This window comes from Python bivittatus, unplaced genomic scaffold, assembly GCF_059951505.1.
Source record: "Python bivittatus isolate LINGU-HERP-01145 unplaced genomic scaffold, Pbiv_v1 ctg000530_np1212, whole genome shotgun sequence".
In the NCBI taxonomy this organism is placed as follows: Eukaryota; Metazoa; Chordata; class Lepidosauria; order Squamata; family Pythonidae; genus Python; species Python bivittatus.
In genome coordinates, this window is record NW_028277085.1 from 3,689,339 (window position 1) to 3,713,458 (window position 24,120).

The window sequence follows — 24,120 nt, forward strand, 5'->3', positions numbered from 1 at the left end:
ACACAACGCAATCCTGCAATGGAGGCCAAGTTATTATTTTAGTAATGCTCAAGACTGTTGTAAGAACAGAACAGAATTCAATGCAACCCAACCCAACCCAACCCAACCCAACACGACCCGACCCAGCCCAGCGCAGTCCAATCCAATCCTGCAACGGAGGTCATATAGCAAGGAGAAAGCTCCATGCATATTTTGGCATGCCATCAACTGAGTTGTGATCCGATGGCCATATTACTCGCAGAAACAGTAGTATACCCTTCATGTTGTCATTACTTCATACATTTGTATTCCATGCTTGATAAAACAAAGCGACAAAGCTCTTGGCTGAATTGAAATAACATCGCTAACCAAACCTCGCCAGACTGCCCCCGGTGAAATTTGCAGGATACGGGCCCGTAAAAGACACCCCTGAAAACAAGAGCCAGCTCTGATCATCCTGCGGTTTGTGCAATTCTCTCCCCCGACCTCACATTTCCTTTTAACCTGGACCTCAGATGCAAACCAGGAGGGTTCAGCTGCATAATTCATTCCAGGGGTTAAGCTACATAAAGCCTCTCAGAGGGGCATTTTAGATTTTTGGCACTTAATTTTTAAAAAAGAAAAGAAATAAGCCACAGTCATTTTTTTTTTAAAAAAAAAAGCATCTATAACGGCTGTGATATTAAATATTTAAACCTCCATGAATATTAAAGGTTCTTCAGTCACCATTAGCACAACAGACCACGCGAACGCTGCAAACAGCTGGTGCTGTCAGGGCATAATGATGCCGGAACAAGATTCGAAACCTCAGGGACAAAGTTTGTTTGCAGAGAAGCGATCTATTACTCCCCCCGCCCCCCCGTCTCTGGGGTGTGCGAAATGGCCACATGCATCTTGGATGCCAGAAATGTTTTGAGCATCCTTTTCATTTGCATGTTCGGAATGGCAAATCCGCGGTTCGGGGAGGCATTTTCCTGCGCGTATTTGCGCATTCCAAGCTGACCTTTCTAAAGCCCTCAAGAAATAATAGGAAAATAACATTCCAAAACCAGATTTTTTAAAATAAGTTCAAAATATTCGCAGGAGTAGAACTCAGTAGGGCCGGTTAAAGAGGAAAGTCCTTAGCCCTTTTCAGAAAGTTAAATGGCTAAGGGGGCGACTTTGGGCCGGTTTCTCTCTCTCTCAGCCCAACCCACCTTGCAGGGTTGTTGTTGTGGGGAAAATAGAAGACAGTTTCAATTCAGTCCCTGAATTCCCTTCTGGACCAACCCTCCCCACCCCCCAAAATGGGGAACATGACAGCAATATACTCCAGAAGGAACTGTGTAGAGCAGTGTTTTTCAACCTTGCCCACTTTATGATGGGTGGACTTCAACTCCCAGAGTTCCCCAGCCACCATGCTGTCTAGGGAATTCTGGGAGTTGAAGTCCACCCATCTCAAAGTTACCAAGTTTGAAAAAGACTGCTGTAAAGGGACTCTAGAGCAAGCTAGACTGCTGTCATGCAAAGAACCATTACAATTCTTCCTCTGGGTTGGAGAATTACAAAATAACCCCCTTTACTTACTAAATGGGATTCTATACATAGAGAGAGTCAGTGATTGTATATATCTGCCCTCCTTTACTCTAGAGCAGTGTTTCTCAACCTTGGCAGCTTGAAGATGGGTGGACTTCAACTCCCAGAATTCCCCAGCCAGCATGGCTGGCTGCGGAATTCTGGGAGTTGAAGTCCACCCATCTTCAAGTTGCCAAGGTTGAGAAACACTGCTGTAGACAATGGGCTTCAAATGGCCAACAAGCCAAGGGAAATAAAGCAAGACTGAGCCACCCTAACCAGCCCTGTTAATACGGCCAGCCCCTTTGCAATCTCCCCCACCAGCTGCAACATGGACCGTATTGCCAATTTAAATCATACCTTGGCTCAACCCCGACTGACAGCCTGCTGATGTGAAGCTCTCAGACCATCTATCTGCGTTCAGGGAGGAGTGCAAAAATCCCTACAAAGTGACAACAGGGAAGCAATAAATTTTCAATTTTATTTTAAAACGCACCAGATGGGAGATTTTATAGGTTTCATAAATATGTCAAAAGCAATGTTGGCGTATGAATGGAGGTCGCCCCTGCAGAGGGACAAAATCGGCCTTTTTAGGAATTCCATTCGGTTCTTAATAAGGAACCCAGTTTGTCTCAGTAAAAGAGTCCCTACGTTAAGTCCATTTGCCAGATGTTTTCTTTTCTCCCCACCTCTATTTCCAGGAAACTATGATCTATTATCTCAGTAACAAACTGGCAGTTCAATCTCTATAGCCCACTTTAGCTTTTCAGCTTCCTCTTCTTGAGCTACTGAGCTTCCCTCAAGGTGGCAGAAGATGGGGTCACATGGAAATTGGCCTCCAGTCTAGTTTCTCCGGGGAAGACCACTTTCACACGTTCTACCTAGCCATGGTTCAACCATGGTTGGTTATAGTTCAGTAAGACCTAGAGAGCCAAGGGTGTCCATCACAAGCCTGTTTCGTCCAAAATTCTGTTGCTTTTGCGGTCCCCCAGACCACAAGTAGGCCAGAAATTTTCATTTATTTATTTTTCTATCAAAGTTATACAGCCACCCATCTCATGTACGTGACCCTGGGTGGTGCACACAAAACGAAACGATTAAAACTCAATTCCCCAATCAACATTCTGGGTCTCGGGAGCTATAATGGCCATTCATTTGTGCACTAAGCCATACCGCGTGGTATAGAAATCCCAAGGGCTAAATTCGCAAATGGCTCATCCCTTGTTTGATAAAAGATTCAGAAGACTGTTGTGTGCACAACCCCCTGCAAGTTCTTTGTTATCAATGAAAAGATCCATCGTTTTGCTGGTTCATAGGATGGCAGTTAAAAAGAAAATTTTAAAAAGTTTCCACCCTAATGCACTTTGGGATCTATTACTTGGAGACGGGAACTAATTGAGTTGCTGGAATTCCGTTCTTCTCGATACTTCTTGCTCAAGAGGCTTGGTGAGAATGGCTTGGGTTTTGTGCAGGGATCAAACAGCTGGATATAATGACACCCAAATGAGACCCTATTTGGGGCTTAATCTCCTGCTTGAGGAATTTGTCAAACTTGGTTTCAAAGTTTGCTCATTTATATATTTAATTAACTTGGTGTACCACTGACTACCAAAATCTCTTGACAGTATACAACCATTTGTTTCACTTAAAGGCTGTTCCTAGATCCTGGAACATCTGGAAACCAAAGATATACAGTTGAAATGTTTTGCTTTTCCGGGCTTTTCTCCCTACATGGAACACGCATTTTTTCCTCCAGGAGTTGCTGAAAATTGGTTGAAAGAGGGAGGGAGGAACCCCGTCACAAATAATTGTTTTTACAGAGCACTTTTAATATAAAACTTTACTGATTTCATTGCATCGCTACAGAATGGTAAAGCAGAGCTTCAAAATTAATGACAAATATAATACGGAACGCATTTATGCAGTGATGCCTTACAGTTATAGCTAATCCGTAAAGCAATTATGGAATGGCAGGCAAGAATCCGCGGCACTAGAAACAGTTTAACTCTTTTAGGAGCTGCTCTTTGGTGGAAAATGGTGGGGCTGATGGTCCCGTGTTTGAAGAATGCCCCGTCTGGGTTCCCACTTGACACTCAGCTATGGCTGAACCATGCCTCCTTAGATAAATCACAGTTGGCTCACCCACAGGACCGGCTAAGCCAAAACCATATGCGAACCCAGCCATCAACACATTTCCAGCCACAGCTTAGACACACTTCTAGACAATAAATGAAGATTTAATGGCTTCAGTTTAAATGGGAAATAAATGGTTATTTCAAACATAATTCAAGGTTTGTTCATCTGGAAAGGGTGGGTCTTTGTTGCTTCCTTATTTATATTTTTCAGACTCCTCCAACTTGGTGGCCATGGAGCTTTTCACCCTTAATAAAAGGGTGCGAAGGAAATCTGTCTCCCAAATCAGTGGGTCGAGCGGATCCAGTAGCAATCTCCTCCAAGGATAACTAAATGGGGAAAGACTCACTCAGCAGGGCTTCCTTGGAAGAGGCATCAGCTGTATAATTCACATCCCAAATTAAAATAACAATGGCTATGCTTACGCTGTGTTTAGAGGTTCATAAATTGTGCTCCATGGATGATGAGATGCTGACTTAAGCAGTCACTGATCACAAAAAGACATCCATCATGGCTCCATTTGCCGGGGAAATGGGAACGGTGTCCTTATTTTTTACTGCCGGATTGAAAATATGAGTCTTGGGGGGCAGGGGGGGTGGGGAAGAACAGAGAGAACATTTTCCCATCTCTTAGAAACACACATCCATGCAATCTCTCTCTCTCTCTCTCTCTCTCAATCTCTCTCTCTCTGCACGATCACATCCTCATCCTTCAGAGGCTATTTAAGCGACAACTTCAAAGCAAGGATGTATTTCTGCTCGCTGCTTCAGGAGCTTTGCTATCCTCCATAATGCAGTAGGCTGAGATGGATTCTACCTCCAGAGGAGAATTATTTTACAACCCCTAAAGAGGACTTTTTACATTTCGAGGAGGTACCAGGCCACCTGATTGAATTGTGCACCAACCAAAATGCCTTTGCTGATTGAAGACTGTAATGTGTCCTTCTGCTGCTTGCCAAACCAGGAGAGGACAAGCTTTGCCAAGGCAGGAGACAAGTGGGGGACTAATAACCTTTGTGTTCCCAAAGCTGGACAAAGCAATTTACTTTATCCCTGAAAGCTAGGGGAAGCCGAACAACTACTGTAATAACACCTCATATTAACCAAACATTTAATCTACCAAATCCATTAGGCCTCTGGACCCTTCAAAAATTATTGGAAGAAGGGCTTTGGGCCTCAGGAGAGCACAGGACCACCCTGTTAGTCAATAAAGCACCTGCCTTCTTTCAAACATCAGCAGGAGACTGGAAGAAAAGTTGCTGCTGCTTTAAGAGTTACAATAACTTTAATGGGTGACCTACAACATTTCTACCTCTTATCTACATGTATTCCGCCCAGAGCCGGGGTAGTGAGAAGTTTAAGGAATAGAGCAGGATGATCACCTACTTGACTGAGTGGCTTATGGCCCAACCCATCTCACAGAGGATCCAAGAAGAGAAACCCCATCAACACCACCTTGAACTCTTAGAGGAAATGCAAGATATAAATATAAGAGACAAGGGACAAATTAGCGGTAATGCCAACAAGTCATTAACTATCTTCTCCAGAATAATACAAAGGGGTCCATTATGAGTTGAGCACCATTTTGCCAAGAGGTCCTTTTCAAGCTCAAAAAGCCAGTTGAGATGTTGACCAAGCACAGGGTTTGGCCAGTCTGGCACCCAGAGCAGCCCACCTGTTATATCCAGCCCCAGAAGTTCTTTCATTCATAAGTCTTCACTCTTAACTCAGTTGCTGATGATCATGGCAACGTTTTGGTGAATGACTTTGCCAGCTATTTGGGACCAGCAACCCTGGAATTTCTAAGGCCCTCACAGATTCCCAAAGGTGTTTGTGAGGGAGGCAGTTCAGTTTCCAGGCGGTACAAGCTGATGCTGTGGGTAGCACAAAAGAAGAGTAGCCCCACATGATATAAGATTTAGAAGCTGAAGATGCTGCCATTCTGTTGAATAGTTCTTGTACATTTCTAAGACATCCTCCATGAAAACTACAGAATTTTGGATTTCCTGCCTCCAGAATCCACATGTTTGGGCCATTTGTAGGACAATGCAAGAGCAAGAATACAGCTGTTAGAGGTTCTGCTTCTCCAAGGTGTTTGGAGAACCTGGATAGTGTTCCTACTTCCTTCTCATTCAGAGGAGATCAACAAAGGAGACTGCTGTTCCCAGAAGTAAAGAAAGTCTCAGGTGAGGAGATTTAGAGCTTAAGTGAAGACAGACTCTCTTTAATCATATTGCACATTCTCAAGTCCACACAACTCAAGCAACACACAAATCAAATGTCCAATCCACAGATTGGATGAGGTCCTGCTATAGGGAGGGGTGGGGAAATGTAAAAAAAAAAATGCTAAATTTGGGGGATTGGTAATGCTTAACCAAAACTAGGGGGAAAACCACAAGCCTGCTAGATTGTAGAAGTGATCCGTTTTTCTTCTTTTTCCACCTCCCTTCAACACTGCTGTCTACATCTCTGGACTCCAGAGATAAAAATGCAAACCCAACTCCAACACCCAGAAACTGTACACCAGCCACAAAGAGGGTGGGCAGGGTCTGATGAGTGTCAAAGCCACTGTCCTGGACGTAACCTGGAGCGTCCAGGAGTGCATCAGTAAGATGGCACCCAAAGATGAGCTGCTGAGAGAATGCCTCAGGCAGCAGCAGACAAGGCAGGAGGTTCAAGCAGAGGAAGTGCCATGGCAAGACAAGACCCTGCATGGGATGGACCATCAACAGATAGCTGAAGTGGCTGACATTGGGAAATCCTATCAGTGGCTGGAAAGGGCTGGACTAAAAGACAGCACTGAGGCACTGATCACAGCAGCACAAGACCAGGCACTAAGCACCAGATCCATAGAAGCAGGGGTCTACCACACTAGGCAGGACCCAAGGTGCAGACCGTGCAGAGAGACCTCAGAGACAGTCCGACATATAGTGGCTGGGTGGAAGATGCAGGCAGGAACAGCATACACTGGAGCAACACCTTTGCAGATTGACCTCTGGCTGGCCCTGAGCAGCTAAACTCTTCCTTTCCCTTCTCAGAGGCTTCCACGCCCGCCAAGCAAGGAAGGTTGGAAAAAATTCTCCCTCTTCTGCCAATAAAATAATCAAGGATGGCTTCACTCCAAAGTTGCCTCAGATAGCCAGGAAAAGCATTCCCCCACCTACACGGAGCACCATTTTAGAAGCTTGCAGAGACGAAAAACAAAATGTAAATTCAACAAGTGAATATTCATAAGTGAAAACTTCACAGGGCTACTTGATATATTTAGATTCCTAAACTCCAGGGTATACCTCCCCAAATTCAGTGTGATGAGATGCCTTTCTAAGGCAATGTTTCTCAACTGTTATCTGCATAGACTCCTCGATTAAGCAGCAGCTTTGGGGATATTTTGACTTGTGCTGAAACACACATCAGTTTGGAGTTTCAACTAACCAGTCTAAGCTGGCGTAATGGTATGTGGGAAAGACCTTGGGAGACTGGGACAAGAGATGCTGCCAAGGGAATGGTCAGATAAGAGACAGCAGAGCCCGCAGCTGGATAATACATGGGGCAAGAGGCTCAGAAGACCCTCCCTAGTTTCTTGGGCTGTAAAGGAGATGTGGGGGTGGGGGACAGTTGTACTTTCAGACTTGCAAGATTGAGGTCAGTCTTTCTAGGTAAACCAGACAGGAAACACGACCAGATGAGCTAATTCTACTTTATTGTAAAGTTACATTGACAACATCTTGCAAGTCTGAAAGTACAATCCTCCCCCCATCCCCTTTACAGCCTGAGAAACTAGGGAGGGTCCCTTCTGAGCCTCTTGCACCACCCACTATGCAGCTGCGGGCTATGCCGTCTCTTACCTGACCTTTCCCTTGGCAGCAGCTCTTGTCCCAGTCTCCCAAGGTCTTTCCCACATACCATTACATACTGGGTCCTCTTCCAGTCGAGCCCACTTCTTTTCCCTGCTTTTTAGTACGGCGTTCAGAGTAGTGTTTCTACTACCCCTCCTCGCTTTGGGATTATGGTGTTGTGCTAATGGTCTTAAGCTATTCTGGGTGTGCTGATCAGCAGAAGAGTGGAATCTGGGCTTCCTAGCCCCCACCATCAAAAGACATGAGCCCTTTTCCTTCTGAATGGATGTTCTTCAGAAAGAGAAAGGGTGGGAGAATTGTCGGGGGGGAGGCAGGAAGGCAATTATCAGTAAGATGGCATATGCTTTCTTTTAATTCTACTATTGAATCAATCAAAATCTTTATTATAGTCATTGACCACGACAATTTATATACCACCTTTCTGCTCAGAGGGCATTCAAGGCAGCTATTATATTACTTTGGTGATAATAATGCATTATTATATTATGCTTACATTCAGCTCAGGATATATAACTGAGTTTCCCTTCATTTTATCCCAGGATTTGGGGACAAAGTGAGATGAACAGACTGGGCCAAAGACAGAATGGGCTACTTGGGGAAGGAGGGCCCTGAACTTGGCACTCCCCAGTGCTGGTTAGACACCTGCACTACTATGCTATCCTGGCATAAACACTACATTCATCTAAATTCCCATGAATAAGAGAGGGCAATTGCCCAGTGGAAGCCTTGCCTGAAACCACCCTAACTTTGCACACCAACCCTGTTCTCACTTTCCAAACCTCCAGCACTTAACGTGGGGAGGGGCGCAAGAAGGGAGCCCCAGTTGGCCTCATTCCCTGATCTCTGCACATGCAAGCAGGGCTACGCATCAGTCGGATCACCCCCAGCCACTTGCAGGCACCCCATGTCAGATCTTGTTTCCCAGCATCTGCACCAGCCCAGGCTGTGCAGTCAAGAGTAATGGGAATTGTTACTGGCAACATCTGCCAGGCTCCAGACTGGAGAAGTGGGCTGGGAGTTAAATCCAGATAAACTCAAGTGACATATATGGGTTGACATTATTCTGTCCATCAGAGAGGAGAGAACCAGTGAAACTGCACATTCTGCTGAACAACAGAACGTTCTTCCCTTCAAATATATGGGCTGGGACTGATGGGGGCCAAGGATGCTCCTCCTTGGCTGAAGATACACAGTAAACCTGCAGAACTGCACTGTTAGACAATGAGAGAGAGGGAGAGAAAGATTTGGTAACCTTACTTATATGTCTCATCCCCCAGCAAATGACTGCAGACAGGTCAAGAAGATGCTTTTGTGTAGTGGCATGTGGGAAAGACCTTGGGAGATGGGACCAAGAGATGCTGCCTAGGGAACAGTCTGATAAGAGGCAGCATAGCCCGCAGCTAGAAAGTAGGTAGGGCAAAAGGCTCAGAAGAGACCCTCCTTAGTTTCTCAGGTTGTAAAGGAGACACGGGAAGGGGGAGAAATGTACTTTCAGACTTGCAAGATTCTGTCAATGTAGCTTTACAATAAAGTAGAATTAGCTCATCTGGTTGTGTTTCTTGTCTGGTGTACCTGGTAAGGCTGACATTTTGCTTTTTCTGGGAGAGTGAAGGTCCCTGCACCACTATGAGAAGTGACAACATAGTAATTTAACAAGACCATGTATCTCAAAGTGTAATAGTTGAAGCCAGGGGTGTCAAGCTGACCATCTTTAACCTGCTTTTTCAATATTCATAGGTGTGTGTGGGTGTACTTTCTCTCCATAACTTCCAGTTACTAGCTTTGCAAACTGTAAAACTACTAAGGGAGTCCTGGGGGGAAGGAGAGGAATAACCCACTCCATTACGTACAGACCTTCCATGCAAAGGAAGGAAGCATGCTTAAATTAAAATTCGGTACACCCATGATCCTCTTTTAAATATATAGCTATACCGATCACATTGGCTGATTGGGGGGGATCCATAAAAAGGTTTATGGGCAGGGGTGTGGCCGGTGTGGTCTAAAACGTGAAGATGATGGCCACAATGGTGTCATCGAAGCTCTGGCCCCTTTTAGATTGGCCCCACTTGTGGCTGCCATCTTGACCTTTTGGACTACACACTGCAGACACCTGTTTATGGAGCTGCCAAGAAAGTTCTGCAGTCAAGGTTTTTCTCCTAGTCTTCTTCAAAACAGGGGGAGAGGAGAGGCATTTTATTCAAAGGAATACTTAAACACCAGATCTATTTTTTGCCACATGCGCAGATTTGACTGCACGCCACCGGCCCCAGGGAATTTGCAAGGAATTGTCAAGTTGTTCATTATCTTCCCCTTTTATCTGTAAACTTATTTTCCTATTTCCTAAGAGATAAAAGATCTTGGTTTACAGTGTCGGTCTCCTGACCTTGTCAGGATTTCAGACTCATGTAGAAATTGGTCCCCCAGTGAGCAGCATTGCTACAGGGAACTACTGGGTGGTTAAATTTAGTTCTATTTTCCTTCAGTTTTATTCATTTCGGGGAAGAATTTATGAGAAATCTTTTCTTTCCTCCTGTTTGGTCTTGCTTGTCTTCACATCGTGGCTACTGCCTGTGTTCTTAAGCTGTGCTCATTTAGATCAGGGTTCTTCAACCTCAGCAACTTTAAGATGGGTGGACTTCAACTCCCAGAATTCCCCAGCCAGCAGAATTCCCCAAGCCATCCCCGTTAAAAAAATTTTTAAAAGTGCAATGCAATCTAAAATTATTGATAAGCCATACAGGAGGAACACGCCACGCTCCGTATAATCCATTGACCTCCAACCCAGTGGCTGAAAGACACAGATTTAACATTCTGACTATTTTTCAAATGCAGGTGGGAGATGGCCCCAGTATTGTAGCCAAGGCATTATTTCAACCATGTCCTGACTCACCAAGAGAGGTTGGATTCAGCTAACATGCTAAGCCGTAATATATTAATTTGTTACCGTTATTTATATCCTAACTCTTGGAATAATAAGTCTCAGCCTACAGTCAATAAAAACAGTTGTAGATACACGTGCCAAAAATATGACTTAAGCAGCAAGGCATTGCTAGCGTTCTTCCTACGGGACAGGGAATGGCAATAGCCCATGAAACAGGGTTCTGGCTTTCTCTCTCTGCAAACGTGGTTTGCTTGCTTTTGATTTAGTTGTTGTGTCAATTCTGAATTATTAGAAAAAATAAACAAACCTGGCTTGACATGGTTATGACCACAAGCAAACAGATGATGTTGGGCAAAATGGACAACTACCATATTTATTAGCATATAACATGCACCTTTTTCCCTAAAATTTGAGGCTGAAATCCTAGCTGCGTGTTACACGCCGATGTGTTATATCCCGATGTATAAGCCCTTGTATAATCCCTGCGGCTTCTCACCTCAAGCGGCAAGGCTGGGAGAGTGGAGCCTTCATTTGAGCCAGGGCTGTAACCGGGGCTGCAACTGCGCGCTTCCCACCTCCTCCTCCGATTGGTGGCACTTAAACCATGCCTCCTCTGTTTGTAGTCTTTAGTAACATCACCTGCGCGGTCCGGCACTCAGTGTGCCAGAGCAAAGCACCGGCGCTTCCCTCCTGTCTTTGCAGCATTGCGGTGCGTAGTAATGAGTCAGAGCAAAATGAGTCAAGTTACTCAAACTTCCTTCTTAAAATTGTGTGTTATACACCTGTGCGTGTTATACACCAATAAATATGGTAGTTTGATTTAGTTTTGATATGGCATCCCTGTTCTTGACTTACAGGTGCTGATTGATGCTCGTTACAGTGATTGGCTACTTCCATGCTAAACCGTGATTGTACCAATGCAGGCCTTTGGGGCAGAGATCCAGGACCTCTGGAGAATCTCAGATGCAACCTGAAGGGTTGTTATATTTTGAAAGGAGTGCCATCAGAGCTTTGATCCCAAAATTCCCCAGTGTACCACTGATATTGAAAGAAGATGAAGAGGCTGAACACAATTCTAAGAATTGTGAACAAGTTTTATTATATATAAATGAGGAGAGAGGGCAGTGTTGCTTTACAGCCCAGTGGCTGTATCAGCAAGATGACAGCTTTTGCAAAAAGGCTTTTAGTGCCGTTGGAAATATGGGCTCTTTTTTGGGGGGGGGTGTCTTTGCTTGACTCCAGGAGGTCCAGATCATCTCTGAATAGAGCTACAGCCCGGAAAGTGGATGAGGGGATGATGGGGAAGAGTCAGGGAATGAATTTGCCTGTAGGGAGAATCAGATCTCATTCTGGCTATGAACCTTTAATCACAGCCATGTTTACCTGTGATCGGGGGGGGGGGGGGGACCCAGAATTGGATAACACTTTTATTTAAAAAACCCAAAGTGGTGCCAAGGAATCTGCAGACTTCCAAGTTCTCCAGAGCATTTTATCCAGAAAATGTAACCCCCCCCCAAAAAAAGGAGGAACAAACAGAAGATCATTAAGAACGTCCAAAAATTAGCCTAGATGATTCATGCCTGCAGTTCAAAGTCAATCTCAAGATAGAAGCCGTTGATTAAATACAATAGTTAGTGTTAGATGTTGTGGGTAAAATAGTAGCTGCCGTCCCCGTTTGTTTGTTTATTTTTGTATTAAATTTGTATGCCGCCCATCTCCCCCAGCTCACCAGTTCTAACAAGGTGAAACTCTATAATCCCCACTCTGGTCTCTTACCATGGTGAAGCTCATAGACTGTTGGCTGGAGAACAGCAGAAATAAAGGAACTTTACGCTGTTTATATCCTCAAAGCCAGGTTGTGATTTTGGATGGCATTGTGGCAGGATGAAATAATCTCAATATGAACCTGTCTGGGCATGACAGCCATAGAAAGAGACCTCCTCCAAGATGCTTTCTGTGGTCCAACGGGCTTTCAGCCTGAATTGAATTTGGGCAGGTACCTCTACTGTGATTTTTATTTTTGTCTTAATAAGGGCAGTTTACAAACATCGTATCAGTCAATGTGAATTGTTGAATTCATTTTCCAAGTTGAATCAATTCGTTGAAATAGATTTTGCTTGGTAAATAATACCATGTTGGCCTAAAATTGTATAGTGCTACGTATTGGTTGGAGAGAAGTAAACTCTCAAGGTGTAAAATCCCTCTTCAAGGGTTGTAGAAAACCTTTTCCTCTGGAGGCAAACTCCATCTTGGGCCACTAAATATGGGATTTTCTAAGGCACACAAAAATGCATTTATAGTCACACTGATCCACAAAAAACCTAACTCTGTAGTTGGCTAATATCTTTGCTTAGACCAATCAGAATGTCATAAAGTTTATATTCAGTTACTTTAACTCAGTACATGGATTTGTACCTCATCCAAAATTTGAATGTGTGTGTTAGGTATAGAGTCCCTACTTCAATTTTATGGGATTTTTAAAGCAGAACAAATCCTCTTTTTTGACTCAATTTATTGTTGCTTATCATTTTCTATTTATAATTTATACTGTTTTGACCATAGCTCTTGAGATTTGTCCTTGCTTAACACTTAACAGTGATTTTTATTCATTCAAAGCAATGCATTATCTTCAATCGTTCATAATTTGCCAGTGATTAGACCTCCCTGACATTTTCCCTTGTTTACTCTTTGTGCTTTATCCTTATCTGTTTTCTGTTGTTTATTTGTGTTTGTTTAGATACTTTCTCTAAAAAGTTAAATTTAAAAAAATAATAAAGGATTCAGTTACTTTTTTTCCCCCCTTCCAGCGTCACTCACTCGACGTTCAAGAACATCCAGAGCAGGCCGTTAGATGGCAGTGGCTCTCCCCAAAAGGGACGATGCAGTCCATTGTGTTAGACATCTGGAAAGAGAGTAACCCCCCTGTAAAATCCTTTGGATTGCACAGAGGGAAAGGAGTTCTCCTTTGCGTTGGTTCCATTCCCTCCCCTCTCATAAGCGCTTTGGGAACGTGCGGAATTTGCAGGCATCTGCCCAGATATATACACACATGGAATAAACACACTGTCCACCCCATACAATAGCAAACAAACCGGATTAACTGCATGAGCTGTCTCCAGCGTGCACGTTTCTGCCAAGACACCCTTTTAAAAGCAAATCAGGAGTGCTGAGATCAGCCATGGCAATGCTTTAAAAAAAAATCATGTTCAGAGCAAAGTGGTACTTAAAGGGGTTAGAGGCCCATCAAACATTTTGCTCCCCACAGGGGCCAGAAGTCACTTTGGGAAGCAAGCGACACCCACTGACAGTTGAGGAGATAACCACGTCCTGGAGCTTTCATCCAGTCTTGGACATTTCATAGCACCGAAGGCTGGTAGCCATTAGCTGCGCACCTAGGCTGAGGCTGAAGCAGAACAGGTTCACCACTTAAAAGGTGAGCAGAAATAGAAACCTGGCTCCCAAACCTGGGGAATAGGGTGGGGATGTTCGGGAGAGCTTCAGGTTTTTCAGAAATAGCCCGTTTTTAAAAGGGCGACTTTTTTCTCCGTGCACAATACGGAATACCGCTGATGCTTCAAATATGCACTCACATTGCTGGCCTTCAGTGCCTCCCAGCCTCCCAAAGCAAGCATTCAGCCCAAACGGATTCTTCAGTGTTTGTGGAACAGAAAAGCCTACCAACATCTCCTCTTTGCCCTCCAGATAAATGTGGGGTGAGAGGTTTTCCATTTAGTTTTCTTTCTTGGAGGGCTCAGAGGAGCAGAGCCCCCCGCCCCATGTTGCAGTGTCAGAGGACAGCTGTGCGGGTCTACAGGAGCCCCAAATCAAGGCTTTTCCAACTAACACGTTTTACTGAAAGGCATCAGCTTTGCTGAGTTGCAATATTTCATAAAATGTCTTAGCTGGAAATGGTGCTACCAGATTCCTCCTGATTTTTAACATTCCCTCCATTCTTGTTTTTCTTTTCCTCATGGGGGGGGGGGGCAAAGCTTATTCAAGGGAAAATGAGATCCCGATTTCTGCATGAGGCTGGGGGTCACGCATGTGCTGAGAAAGCAGGTTGGCATGATAGAAAATCCCTCCAGAGCAGTGTTTCTCAACCTTGGCAACTTGAAGATGGGTGGACTTCAACTCCCAGAATTCCCCATGCTGGCTGGGGAATTCTGGGAGTTGAAGTCCACCCATCTTCAAGTTGCCAAGGTTGAGAAACACCGCTCTGGAGGCCCAGTGGAGTAGCCTGATTCTCTTGTTCTGTCTATGGGCTTGTACTTTGGGTGCACTTCCTTTCCCGCCCCCACCCTTCAATCTGCAATTTCAAAAGGGTGGGGGGAAGCTAAACAGCAGCCTTCTCCGTTCCTTGTGGGAACCTAAACAACAAAAGTTTTTTTTTCCCCCCATGGCCCACGTTGAAAGCAAGGCTAATTTCCTGCGGCTGAAACCGAAGAGCCCACGGAGCAATTAAAATATTTGCCAGGGGAAGAGCAAGAATTCCAAAAGCGAACTTTGAAGCTCTAGCCAGGGGATTTCCTCTTATGGTAGTTTCCCTGGGCTGATGCATTTGCTGAATTGAAAGAAATGGGGCGAGGACCAGTTTTTCTCTGACAGATGCAGTCAGCTCCAGGCCTCCCTAGACAGTGTGACCTGCCCTGGGCTCACATATTGCTTTTTTTTTTTTTTAAATGATCTGGGGGAAGAGATAACATTTTCCTCTCATTTTTCCTGTCCCCTCTAGCACCAGCAAGCAGAATCAGTGGTGAGGGATGCTGGGGGTTGTTGATTAACATCAGGAGACCCCCAAGTTCTCTACCTCTGCTTTAAAGGATTGTTATTGCTCTTCAACCTGAGGGTGCATCCATGTTCCTCCTTTGTGCATTTGCAATTCTAAACACATTTATTCAGAAACCAACCTCACCGAGCTCAGCTGAACCCACTCTTCACTCTGTGGGCGAAGGATTGCAACCACAGTTCACCCTAGGTCTCCCAAGAACAATTCTCTAGCCTCCATATACAATCATTTTTCCAGCTGGAGATCAAAGAGCTGGCTTGTAAAACAGCCTCTCCACTCAGTTTCCGCCAAAGTGATCGCTTATTATAAAATCCTAATTAGGGCAAGAGAGACCGGGAGGTGAAGAATCGCTGGCTGATTACAAGTTGGCATGACTTTCTACCTTCCCAGGTATCTCCTCTTGACATTTCTCCTCTGCCTGTCTTGCAAGAGCAGAAATGTGAACCCTTGTCAAGTGGGATCAGCCTTAAGAGGAAACCAAGAGATCCAGCCTGAGTGGTAAGGTGATGTCAGCCCCACTAGGTAGGCCAGACCATGAAATCAATGCCACGGGATGATTACAACTACCTTTATTGATATTGGCTATAACAACATTCTGTAGGATTGTGCTGTTCCTCCTCCTCCTCTTATACTCCAGTGAATTAGGGAAGCGCCTCCCTGAGCTGCTTCCAAATGTGATCTCAATACAAGTGAATATGTGTAGCTCAGGGTTGAACTGTGGAGTCCTTGGGGTTCTCTGAGCTTGGTTGTTTTCTTGCAAACGTTTTGTTACCCAGCTAGGTAACATCTTCAGTGCTAGAATGGACAGTGCTGACAGTTTCCCAGTTGAAACTATGGTTAAGTCTGTCCAACAGACTACTACAATCACATGGCTTCTCCATAGCACACAAACCAACTAAAGCCCTCCAAAACATCTTAAGCAAACCAAAAGACCCAGTAGCCCAAGAAGAAAAAACAAGAGTCATCTACAACATACAATGTAAGGACTGTAACAACGATTATGTAGAACAGACAGGCAGAAGGCTTGCAGAGCACATCCGTGAACACCAAGTAGCAGTCAGAAGACATGATGAAAACTCCTCAATCTCACAACACATGGACAGACTTAACCATAGTTTCAACTGGGAAACTGTCAGCATCTTAGACCAAGCTAAATCCAAAAATGCAAGGGAATTCTTGGAAGCTTTGTATTCAGGCAAGGCAGCCATCAACAGGCACATAAACAACACCTACACACTATTCAAAAGAGACAATAGAAAGGAAAACAAAAAACCAGAACATCTCCTCACCAGCAATCATCACCCAGATAAGCAGAGATTAACACCAAGATTACCAACAGACATACAATCAAGCAGTAAACAATACCCTAATCAAGGAACTACCAGAGGGAAAAAATAAAACAAAACCCACACCCCCACCAACACTGGCAGGGCATGCCACAGTATATAAACAGAGAGCAAACCCCATTCCATTCTAGCACTGAAGATGAATGAACCGGGTAATGAAATGTTTGCAAGAAAACAACCAAGCTCAGAGAACCCCAAGAACTCCACAAATGTTATCTCATGGTACTAGACTTAAAAAATGCTTCAGCCCCTTTTGCCTAAGTAACAGTTCCTGCATCTCTCCATCAAGGTCATCTTTCTTACTCTCTACTATCTTACTCTGATAGCTTCTCCTATTGAAGAAGGCCAAATGTCTACGCTGGAATCTTTTTCTTCACCAGGAAGGTGTTCTACACCAACCCTCCCCAGATTACAGCGCTCCAGGGATGTTGGCCTTTCAATTCCCATAAACTCCAGCCACAAAATCCAACACACTTTGGTGGTACCAGGTTGAAAGGCTGCTCTGCCCACAGCCTCCATAACTCTTGACAGGTGACAGCTTTAAAGAACTGCTGAGTTTCAGGTTTCAGCCAGGGCAGCTTCTGCTCTTACCACTTTTCATCATTTAATGTTCTTCCCTAATCCTACTCTTCCTATGGATCATGACTTCTTCAGCTCTCTTGTTCCAGATCTTCCTACCACTCTTGACCCATTATCATCTCCACCCTTCCTTCTTTTCTACATTCCCATATCTCCTTCCTTTCCTTCCTGACAGCCCTCCCTGTGACATCACAGGATTTCAGCCCAATTTACCACCATCATCATGTCAGTCAACTTGATACATTGCTGGCTCAAGAAAATATCTTGTCTCCAGGCACTGACCTAGGTGTACACAACCTCTGAGGCCAGTGGACACATTGGGAATTTTGAGAACATCGTGGGAGTATCCTCACAACAATGCATGGTGTGTACATTTAGACACAAAACGGTCACCAGAAAGCAAACAAGTGAACTTGTTCCTGGTCAGTCTACTCCCCTGGAATGCTTTCTGCCACCGTGGCTTACCTTTGGTGCTGAGGGGACCCACTTCCAAGCAAAACACATCTTTATATTCTAGGAATGCTGAGGGAGTTTCATGGGGCTCAAAATACTTCTGGAAATAAAGATGATGCTAGAGTTTTGCTTCCCTTTGGGATCTGCTTGCAAGCCCTTGCTTGAGGTTCCCTCGTTGCAAGATGAGTGAAATCAGGCCAGGGATAGGCAATGGGGTCTTTTCAGTGGAGGCTGAGCCACCCTGGAATTGCTTCCCAGGGAAGTTCTTCTGAATGCAGTTTCTTTTCTAATTGCCTCTGAAAAACAATGCCAAACGTTGTGTTGCCTTTTTTTGCCTCCTCATCCAGGCCTTCAAGTGGAATGTATAAAGTTAACACAGATGTTTTGCAAACTGATGAATGCTCTCACTATTGTACACTTAGACCACATTGGTCGTAACTGAGATTTGGAATTCCATACTCTGCTACTTTATTTTCCTTTGGAGAAATATATTGTTTCATCGGTTTTTCACGGCCAAGAACACTAAACTCCCCAGCTGCAGTTGGTCAATTCCTTTTCTGTTGCGCAGTTTGACTTTGGTCCATTTAGGAATGCAAAACACACCAACCCAGAGAGCAGTATCTTCAGAGAAGAAATGCATATTTTTGCATTGATCTAGACCAGTGTTTCTCAACCTTGGCAGCTTTCAGATGGGTGGACTTCAACTCCCAGAATTCCCCAGCCAGCAAGGCTGGCTGGGGAATTCTGGGAGTTGAAGTCCACCCATCTGAAAGCTGCCAAGGTTGAGAAACACTGGTCTAGATAATCCAGCCTTATGTACAGTGTTTCCAAAATGTGGAAATATATAAAATCTCAAAAAATGTGAGCTCAGTGGGCTATGCATTCACTCAGGAACAAAGAGAACTCTGAACCAGAGGAGTCATTAATTTGAACTCCTCCTGGAACAAATGCCTCAAGGGACTTGGGTTTTTCTTTACTGCCTTACACTCCTTCGAGCGTCGAGGACTTCGTTTTCTCCGGCGACGGAGCTGGCATTGCAGCAACTACTCAAAGTTCCCGTAAAGTCCCAGATGCTGCGTCATCCAGAGGAAGGGGACAGCGATCAACAGAAGAAGCAGACACCATTTTCTGGGACAGCTACCAAAGATGAACACCTGATGTCCCAAATTCCAGGGAGACAACAAGGTGGCTTATTGGAGGTACTGATGAAATTCCCCTGGCTGCTGTTAGCATCAAAACGGACTCCATGTATTATGCCTTGCAGTCATGTGGCTTGCTTATTTGTGTAAACTCAACCTCTTTGGCTTGTAAACCATGACTGATGGCTTTGTTTGCCAACTGTGGGTTATTCAACAAGTCATGGCTAAGCAAACTGGGCCTTTATGCAATGTATGAACCCAGCCACAAAGCGAAGGGGAAAAACAGAATGCAATTAATAAATCAAACAAGCCTCTAATTCTTAACATTAAAAAAAATGCTTGTGCCCTCAAGTTAAATTAAATCATTGTAACAGTGTAATTTCTTCTGTAATACCGTAAGTTCCTTGCCAGTTCAGCAGAATATTGTCTTTTATAGTGGCAAAGCCTACTTTCCTGCAAAGAGATAATAACTCCTTTCTGAAGCAAAACAGAAACTCACTCTGTGCTGAATTTAGCGCGCCTAACACCGACAACCAGCTTATTGCTGGGTATTATTCCAGATGAACAGCAGCTTTTTCCACTTTTTGCCAAAAAGGGTGTGACATTTTCAAGAGAATCTTGGATTCCTCTGCAGCTTCCCTTGTTTCTGTAATCACAACTGCTAGAGAGAGATGCTTTAAAAAATAGGAACAGAATAAAAGATAATGTCCCTGGACTGAACTCCTGTTGACTTTATAGATACATCCCTGTAGATTTCTTCCCAATATAATTAAAAAGATTGGATGTACAGAATATTGCAAAGCGTATGGAAAACTTCATGCTATGCAGTCACATGGCATTAGCTGTCTAGTTATAATGGAGAGCATGCACTTTGTCAGGATCCCCCGAGATCAAACCAACCATTTCCTCATGACTAAATTAAATTTCACTGAGTTTAATGGGTCTACCCTAAGAATTACTTAGGATCCAACCCAAAGAATTTGTACCTCACCTTTCTCTAAGGCTGAAAACAACAGTTAGAATAGCAGCAAAATCTCAGTTGGGGTGTCACGACTGAAAGGATTCTTTCTTTTATACTCACCAACCTATTGTAGAATAGTAAAAAGAGCCTTAGAAGCTTAGCAAAGGATCTGAACAGTCTACATGGAAGGCATCCTTCAGAAACTCCAGTCCCAGATTTGAAAGATTGAGTGACGTAGGCTAAAATCCTGTCAGCCTCCAAGTGAAATTCAGCGTCCCATCACCAGCATACCCATCAAGTGGGTGAGAGGGATATAAACTGCCTTATCGTATTATGCATCCTGAGAAGAAAGTCATGAGGTCCCATCTCTCATAACACTAGATCTCAACATCTTTCAAAGACTTTGATGTTTTCTTGTAGGAAGGTATGAGACTCTTCTTGATCTTAACACACAGCTGTTCAGCTGAACTGGATTAGATCTGGCCTACAGCTACAACTTCACACAGCTCCAGAAGTATAACTGTTATCCTATTAACAGCCTTCCCTGAGTTAACATCTTCCAGATGCATTGGGAACACATCGCCCTGCTGACTGGGAAATCTGGCCATTTGGTTGAAGAAAGTTGATCCTGAAGATCTAGCTCATTCTAGGACTTAATGCAAAGGAATCTGCTCTCCTCTCCCCCTTTCAGGGAAACCCAAATAAATTAGAGACAGGAAGCGGTTGGCGGAAGAGGCTGTGACCTTGGGTGAGTTTTGACTCTCGATTGATATTAAGCAGGGAATCAGTACAGCAGCTGCGGTGTAAGGAGAAAAACCTTGGGAGATATTTTCATCCCCAGGACTCTGCTCTTCCTCATGAGGTCAGCACCACTCACCATCTGCTGCTTGATGTAAGCAAAGTTAGTCATGTTGGCTGAACCGGAAACGGGGCAGGGTGGATGTTTCAGAGCTGCCTGCTGCTGGCTTAGGGGTGCAGCTGCTTTCCTGTGCCAACGCTGGGGAAGGAAAAGGATGCTGAATGTATGAAGGGTCATTCTGCTTGTCGTTTGTCCAGCTGGCTTGCAGTCCTTGGCAGCTATCCAAAGTTTCAGGCCGAAGCCATTCTGAACTCTACTTCTGAAGATAGTTTTGAGGATCAAATTGGAAAGCTTTGGTAAGCTAAGCTTATTAATAATGCACAAACCAACCACTGGCCTGCCAGGCCCAGTATGAATTACTCAGACTAGCGGTGGGTCTTCTACAAATTGAGAAGGGATTTGTCCTACCACTGGCTGCCTGAATCTCATTAGAAACTGGAAATTTTGAAATGGCTTCTGTGTAAATATTTGCAAGATATTGTTGCAAAGCCAGTGAGCATCAATTCCCAAAAGACAAACAGAAAATCTCATGTAGGGTTCCTTGAGGGAAGTCTCACTATGTTGAATACCATTGCAGCTGAAAACTCATTATTATTGCTTTTTAAATACACAAAGCACATTGCTTCTCAAGCTGGCAGAACCTAATTCAAAACAGGATCAAGGAAATGAGCATATTGCTGATTCGGAGTGTCCGGGAGCGAGTGCTGCTGATGAATATGAAACTGGCAGCATGTTCCAAGTGCCAAAGCAATTCTGGTAAAATTCCACTCATTAAAATGCAATTAAATTTAAGGTCAGAGCAAATCTAGTGTTAATCATATTTAATGAAGCCAATGTTAGGAAAGCACATTAATTCTCTTTTTTAAAACACTTCTGTAGAAAATGTAGCATTTTCTCAAATCAGAGTCATTAGAGCCAGCCAGTGGCTCACATTGCATTTGTCTCCATGAAGAAAAAGAGGGACCTGGTACCCATTCCTCTTCTTCAACCTGCAGATTAGGGAAATCCCATGAATTATTGCCATAAAGTAGAAGAAATCTCATTTTTGCATATTCTGATATGTTTTGAATTGATCCAGAGAAGCCTAATTTGTAAACTGAAAGCAAGGTTTACACTTCCAAATGTTCTCAACACAAAAAGGAAATTAAATTGAAGTGCCTTTGGTTTTAAAAAATATGCATTAAAATGTGTTTTGGGGGGTTTAAATTAGACCCTTATTTATTTGAAAATAAATGCATTAATTGGATAGGAGGATTTCAACTATTTATCTACAGTTGTTATCACATAAAATAAGCTGATTCAAACATCATGATGCAAGTCTAAACCCTGATTTATTAACAGCCTTCCCAAATCTGGGGCCATTCAAATGGTTTGGATTTTAATTCTCATATTCCCTCTTTGGCCTGGGAAATATGAACGTTTCTGTCCTAGAATATCTAGAAGGCATCAGGCTGGCAAAGGCTGGAGTGGATAAGAGCAGGTTAAACAAATCACAAGTGTAAGGCAGAATCACTACATGGCATACTTGCAGCTACCTGTATATTTTTATCCTATTACTAACCAGCAACTCAGATCAGACCACTGAATGAGAAATGATACTGCACCTTAATCTGAATCGGAGGTTCTCTGTGGTTTCCAAGAAATGGGGCAGATTGCCCACAATCCTGCCCAGATCAGCTCTTTTGACAGCTTCTGGTTTTCACATCATATATCAAAGTTCCAATAGAAGAGACTATCTGTAGCTCAAGGTTGAACCGTGGAGCATTTGGTGCTCTCTGAGCTTGGCTGTTTTCTTGCAGACGTTTCGCTACCTGACTAGGTAACATCATCAGTGTGAGTGAGTGTGGGGTTTGCTCCCTGTTAATTCCCTAGTGTTTTTGGATTTAGCATGGTCTAGGATGGTCACAGTTTCCCAGTTGGAACTATGGTTGAGTCTGTCCGTGTGTTGTGAAATTAAGGAGTTTTCATTGTGTCTTCTGACTGCTAGTTGGTGTTCATTGATACGAGGGAATTCCTTGGAAGCTTGGCATTCTGTCAGGCCTAGCCCAAAGAACTCCTGGAGACCATGCAGGTTCAGTCAGCAAGGTTTATTTGCCAGCACCTGTTTACAGAAATCTTCTCAGACTGGCCAGCAGTTCCCAGGCACAAGTCTCTACTATCTTCTGGAATGTTTAGGGATGCACCAGCTTTCTCCGCTTATCTCCAGAACGTTGCTCTGGAGACGAGAGCACCGTTTTCACCCCCCTTCCTCCATTCCAGTCCATCACACATTCAGACCAATCAGCCATCAATAGACACATAGAGATAAACCACACATTTACACACCATTCAAAAGAGACAATAAAAAAGCTAAGGAGGAAACAAAAAGACCAGAACACATCCTCTCCAGCAGCCCACACCCAGATAAACAGGGATTAACACCAGGAAAAAAATCAAGCAGAAAACAATACCCTGATTAAGGAACCAAAACTGGCAGGGCAAGCTATTGTATATAGAAAGGGAGCAAACCCCACACTCACTCGCACTGATGTTACCTCGTCAGGTAATGAAACTTCTGCAGGCAAACAACCGAGCTCAGAGAGCACCCAGGACTATATCAAAGTGAACCTCTCACATCATATACCAAGGTAAATCTCTCATATGGAGGCACTTTCCCAATCTCAGGCACTCTTTGCAGGTCTGTATTGCTCCAAATGCCCTTTCTGTTTGCTTTCCTTTACCACTGAATCTTGCTAAAAACTGGAGCAAGGGAGCAGCATGTGCTCCTTGGATGTTTTTTTTTTTTAATTTTATTTTAGCTTTCACTGTTACAAAACTGTATTTTTAATGGTTAAAAGGAAAAAGTGAACTTTTCGGCTACTCAGAAAATAGTACAAAATAAATAGATACCCTTTTTTTACATCATTTATTTCTTAGGGATCATCACATATTACCAGAAAAAGGGAAGAAATGTAATCCCCCTCCCCACACATACAGACACTTTGCGCACTTCCTGGTCTTAAGAGAGAGATCTGAGTAAGACTACTGCATACAACAAACAAGGTAGCATGCTACAAAAAAGAAGCTGGACTAAAATGGACATGAAGATCTTGTATTTTTAATACCAGAAGAAGAAGAAGAGAGGCTGGCCTGTCTTCTTCTCACCAAGTGGTGACCAGGTCAGGTGGAAGCTCAGGAGCCTTTGTGTTTGGCAGGACTAACATGAAACCAAGGAGAAAGAGGCAGGAAAACGCTCTCCTCCAGAGCATGTGAGAGAAACCGTTTTGGAGCTTAGTTTTCATCACAAGAAAATACAACTTTGATTTAAATGAGAACGAAGCACTGCCATTGCACTGCTAAGTGTAGTTTGTCCATGGCCAGTGGATTAATGATAAGGAATGGGGGACAGGGCAGTGGGTGTCTGCTCAGAAAAACTGGCTGAGAGGATGCCGTTGTCTTATCGGCGGCTTCTCTGTCCCACAAAAAAGTCCTCAAGCATTAAGCAAGAACTGGGGCCTATCCCCAGATTCTTGCCTTCTATTCCTCGGCTTAGTTCCACAATGGCTCTCGTTCCATGCTTCTTTATCCCTTTAAGAAAAACATCCTAGAGACTGC

General features: G+C 43.9%; 1 protein-coding gene across 3 annotated transcripts in view; it reads right to left on the bottom strand.

The window, feature by feature from the left end:
- Nucleotides 1-21,341: 21,341 nt before the first annotated feature.
- HMG20A (high mobility group 20A) overlaps nt 21,342-24,120 on the bottom strand; it is a 42,049-nt gene continuing 39,270 nt past the window's right edge. Inside the window, exon 10 of one of the 3 annotated variants that reach the window (XM_088148384.1) lies at nt 21,342-21,515. The gene's annotated coding sequence lies outside the window, so the exon portion shown is untranslated. Of the gene's footprint in view, nt 21,516-21,570; nt 24,117-24,120 lie in introns of those variants that run through there. The other 2 variants (XM_088148385.1, XM_007436132.4) reach the window with 2 other exon arrangements.